This window comes from Musa acuminata, chromosome BXJ1-4 (genome assembly GCF_036884655.1).
Source record: "Musa acuminata AAA Group cultivar baxijiao chromosome BXJ1-4, Cavendish_Baxijiao_AAA, whole genome shotgun sequence".
In the NCBI taxonomy this organism is placed as follows: Eukaryota; Viridiplantae; Streptophyta; class Magnoliopsida; order Zingiberales; family Musaceae; genus Musa; species Musa acuminata.
Window position 1 is genome coordinate 16,321,119 of NC_088330.1, and position 5,394 is coordinate 16,326,512.

A 5,394-nucleotide genomic window follows, 5' to 3' on the forward strand; every position below is an offset into this window, starting at 1 on the left:
GCGAACACAGTCGCATTGTGTCACTTCAGTACGCAGCAACAGAACACAGATTCCATGTTCTTGACATTGAAGTGGGGGATTGACTCCTCCATACACTAGGCGAAACTAAAGTGCAAGAAGAAACTGGAACTGCCTCCTTCGCTTGATGGCAGCGGTATTGTTTGTGCATTTGACCATATTTCCACTACAAAGCCATTCATGTGCATCACGCGACCATACGAGGGGCATCTCGACATCATCAACAGGTTGTCTCGATCCATCATTGACGTCAAACACGCTGCAACTTTCGTGGCTCTTCGCCCACAGAACGATGCAGAGGCCGGCGAACATGAGAACTACTCCTGCTATGCTGCAAGAAAACAGCGAACTTGGATGATAAATACAGCCAGTTCTGTATCTTTTTCATGTTGACCTGACACAGTTGACTTCAATTTACTGCAATTTTGCCCCAGACTTAGTCAGCAGAGGAAAAATAAGATGCTTAGACAATCAATTAGTCACTTACCAATCTTAAAATTGGTAAAGCTTACTTATCATTCCATATTGGCTTGAAACAGTGCAAAAACACAACAATGAAGTCCAGCTTAATAAAAATGAATCTGTGCATGATCCCAAGTAGCTTTATACAGTAAAACTGTTGCTTAAAGGTCTTTCTACAAGTTTATACAGTAACCCTGGAGAACTACTATTTCAGACTCTAATGCATGTGATGTATTATTCTACAGCTGCACTCAGTTAAGTCAAAGTGGGGAATTGTTGGGGGATAGATTAAACTCAAGACAGCATTTTATTAGCTTTTGGAGTGTGGATAGGTGTCAGCCTTATCTTTCTACCAACTTCTCACACTCATGGCATGCAATTCAAAATATACCTGACCAACTAAAGGAAATCAGAATTGGATGCCACTTCCTACCTTCCTAAACTTATGATCTGCCCGGAGAGGATGGCTGAAAGAATAGCTAGCTGCACAGAGTGTTTGGATGGGGCTAAAGATGGCAACAAGAGGAGGGCCTTTTCTGTTCAGACACCACATCTGCAGTGCTATGCACACACCAACCATTGCTCCTCCCTGCAGATAAGAAAGAACAAGGAATCACTTTCAGAGACAGCTGAAGCAGAACACTAGTCTTGAAGCAATGGAGCCAATCATTACCAAGAACCAAGTATAGATGGCAGTGTCACCAACATGTATTTTGCCTTGTGTTAGGACTTGCATCAGTGCAGTGAGAGCAGAAGCCAGCACAGAAGTTATCACGCATGAAGATGAACCTCATCATATTTGCAGTCTGCATTAATGCTGAAAAAGAAATCATACTTAGTTGTCCTGAGAAGAAAGATTTAGAAAGTTCTAAACTTGCATTTTTACAAACAGTTAGATTACATAGGTAGATATAAACTTCTTATATCTATTGTAGTTTGCCTCAAATGTTAGTATGATACATAAATCAAACACAACAGAATAAAGCAAGCTAGGAACGATCCAATTGAATGATTATGAAGAACCTGATTGCAATTCTTGCAAGCAAGACTAGTTTCTAGCAACAGCCTATTTGATCCGTAATGGTTCTCCATTGTGTTTTCACATGTTTGTTGACATAAAACAAAATCCTTGTGTGTTCACAGTGAAGAGCGCCAATAGTACAGTTTGATTTGGAAGCTAATTACCTGCAATTGCAAAACTACTGCTGCTAAGAGATAGAAGCAGCCTAAGATCCAATCGCTGTAGGTGTCCTTGTCCAAGTGCTTCATCAATAATTTTGGCTCCTTGCTTTTTAAGTTGGGAGAATTGGAATTGCTGCGGAAGCAGCTCATTGCTACAGCACCACTAAAGCATACAAATGTTTCCCCAACTTTGGCTCTACTGTACCAGTATTCTACTTCAAACTTCTCCAACCTGCAAGGCACTGAAACTATTGATGCAGCAACATGACTGAGTCAGACATTTTGACAAGCAGAACGTGGACATTATCTGAGATGGTGTCAAATGCAAGCCAAGTGCTTTCGGATGTAAGTGTGTAAGAATGCGTACCTGAGGCAGACTGCAACGATGAAGATGAGGCCAGGAGCGAGATTAGACATTGCAGAAGCAATGGCCGGAGAGGTCTTCTTCATTCCCAGCATCATCTACACTCTACATGTCAATAACTATATCCAAGAAAGATAAAGACAAAAAAAAAAAAACAAAAAACAATGTGGGTAACGGAAAAAGCTTTTTAAGTCATTTGATTCCAAAATGACTTAAGGATATTTGTAAGCTATTTACTTCCAAAATCAAAATCTCAGTATAGACAGTAAGGATATTTGTAAGTTGAATAGAATCAAAATTTTATTTTTTATATGATGTATAAATAAATAATATGATGTAATCGCGCATGAAAATGATAAGATAATCAAATCGCAATCAATTCAAAGTAATTATTTTTTTAGTAGATAAAAAAAACTCTTGTAAATAAGACGATTATACATATATGGATTTTGAAAATAATACAAGGCTCAATATTCCTTTATCATTTTTAGTGTAAATGTGTCATTCAATAGATACATAACCAAGGTTTAATATCACCTTACGATTAATTATAGGGTACTGAGATAGTTAACATTTCGTGTTGATATCACCCTATGATTAATTATAGGGTACTGACATAGTTAACATTAGTGACGTAAAATCATCAATTAAAAACTAAAGATATATTAAATATTATTAATATCTAAGCTTCTGGATATTAAGACACATGAAAGTAGTAGACTTATTTGTATTAACCTTAGTATATACAACGTTTGAATTAACCTGAAGAGTTGTGGCTAGTGGATCCTCCTCACCCTCCAAAGCCATGCAGCACAAACTGAGCTATCAATATGGCGCTCAACTTTGCAGACCATTTCTTCCTGCATGCATCCATACAGCAACTCAACTGTCTGGGGAGAGAGAGAGAGAGAGAGAGAGAGAGATACCTCTCGCAAATGTAGGCCGAAAGGATGGAAGACGAAGGCGATGGCCAAGCCGGCGAAGATGGGCAGGAACAGCGGGTCGAGGCCGGCCGCGCGGAAATGGTTTGAGATCACCATGTAGACACCGTAGATGATTGCACGCTGAAGAGACCAGTGATGATGACGACTTCCTCCAACGACTCCCCTCTCGACATCCTTATCTATAAACTGCACAAGGTGAAGAAGGTGAGAGAGTTCTTTGTACTGCAAAGGCCGCGTTACCTCCTTCAACAGTCGTCGACGTTCCTCTGATGGTGCTATAGCAGTAGCAATGATAATACTACTGCTATTAATGGCAGTCAACAAAGACGGACAGAGCTTTCAATGGGCAGAGTCGTGCTGCTATTTGAAACGCCCCGATTGTGTACGTTCGGCACGTGTGGCTGTGCGAGCTCACCACCGACGCTGACGCCACGCCGGCCCATATTGAATCTTCGGTCCGCTGAATCGACCTAATGTATGAGCCGGGCCGGATGGTACTGTTTGGTAGGCTGAATGATAATTTTCTCATGTGTATATATATATATATATACCTGATGTGATAATTAACTTGAATCGTTGATTTGAAATGCTTGAGTTTAGTAATACACCAACCAAGCCATTATAAATTAATTTTAAGTCATCTCCTATTTTCGATGTAACTATTATAATTACTCATACTTATGGGTTTGATGCCAAAGTTAAATATATTATGGGTTTGATGCGATCGGGAAATATAAGTATAATTCAGAAATAAATTCTTACATGGCATAAATTAGGTTTAACCTAGTGGTGCCTTCACGACATGAAATATCACCTACTTATCACGTCCAATATTAAGTTGACTGTAATAAGACAATCGATCCATTAACTTATTGACTTACAATGCTTAACCTTAGGTTAGTAGTAATACACTCATCAGGTGATCGTAAAATAACCAAGTCTTCTCTCAATTTCAACGTGGATATAATAGTAAATTCATTATTATATTATGTGTTTTTAAGAGTTGATTAGGGATCCTTTTACTTACCTTTTCGCCTTTAGATGATTATTGCCTACGTGAGATCTTATGGTTTTTCAAAATTATCTAATGATGTTTTAAATCCTCGGCTATTTGATAATCGAAAAAGTTATCTCAAACCCTCAATCGTGTACATTTGATCGGGAAATGATTACACAATGATTGTTATTTTTAAAATCATTGTTCACAATAATACCTATATATAGCCATAAATATGAAATTTTGAAGATATTTTGATCCGACACTCATGTGAAACAAAAACAATGATACGATCATTGTAACTGACTTTGATGCCTTGGTAGCATAGTTGATGCAAAGCCTAAACAAACAAACCTGTCTCAATCCAATCCAAACCCTAGAAATGTGGAGTTCAAGTCGTAATCAGGTTTCGGTGGGCAGGAGGACATCAATCGCTGCAGTGTTGCCATTAGTTGGGCAACCAATCCATTGTTTTCTTCTGGTCTAATTTATTGCAGTGTAAAATTATTGTTAGGTTTGGCTAAACATCAGAAAATTAGCACATTAATTAACCATAGTTTTCTTGTCTCATCAAACTCAGAGAGGAAGACATGCATCCTCAGATTACCAAAAGCAAGCTAGTGGTACGCAGTCACTAACAGAGACAACCAGGTTGTTTCATGGGTTGAGGTGGTGACAGACCTCAACTGAGAGGACTCAAGTACGTGAGAATTACTGCATGGCAATCGAGAGAGAGAGAGAGAGAGAGAGAGAGAGTTGCCTGATAAAGACAATCACACACGCTTAACTTTCATGAAGGTGTTTTGCCAGTGTTTCCTTCCTCCCAACCAAGCATTGCAGCTTCTTTTGCATGGCTTCTCCAAAAGAGTCTTCTGATAGGGAAAGGCCGAATGATTTATTTCCAAAGGAACAGATCATCCGAACTAATTTCTTACTCAGCAAAGAGAGAAAAAAGATCATCAAGACATGTTTCTTTTCCTGCTTCTCTTCTGCTCATGAATCAAGGATCTTATTCTGCAATGGCCGATTAATCCTGAAGCATTGGCAGATAATAAATTCTTATCTTGTTTTCGCTTTCAGAAATCATGGAACTCTTATCCTCGTAGATCATAGTTCTGGTGATGGATCAGAAGAGCAGATTTCCAAGAGAAATCCACCTACAACATCAATTTAAGAGCTCCAAATCGTACTCACCATGGAGAGCAGAAAAGAAATGTGGTTCATTCACCAATGACATATTGATACAGAGCAGTCCCCCAATTCCATGCATACATAGAGAATAAGCAGCAGCAGCAGCAGCAGCATTCGTATCATGCGGAGAGCTTCGGATACACCTGCACATACGACCCACATGCATCTCGTGCATGGCAACAGACATGCTTCAATTATTTATTGGACCAAGAACAAACTTGCTGCCATAAGATAAT

The 5,394-nt window shown here is 39.1% G+C and overlaps 1 pseudogene; it reads right to left on the reverse strand.

Moving 5' to 3' along the window:
* LOC135672089 (WAT1-related protein At5g47470-like) lies at nucleotides 1-2,301 on the reverse strand (annotated as a pseudogene).
* Nucleotides 2,302-5,394: the final 3,093 nt, after the last annotated feature.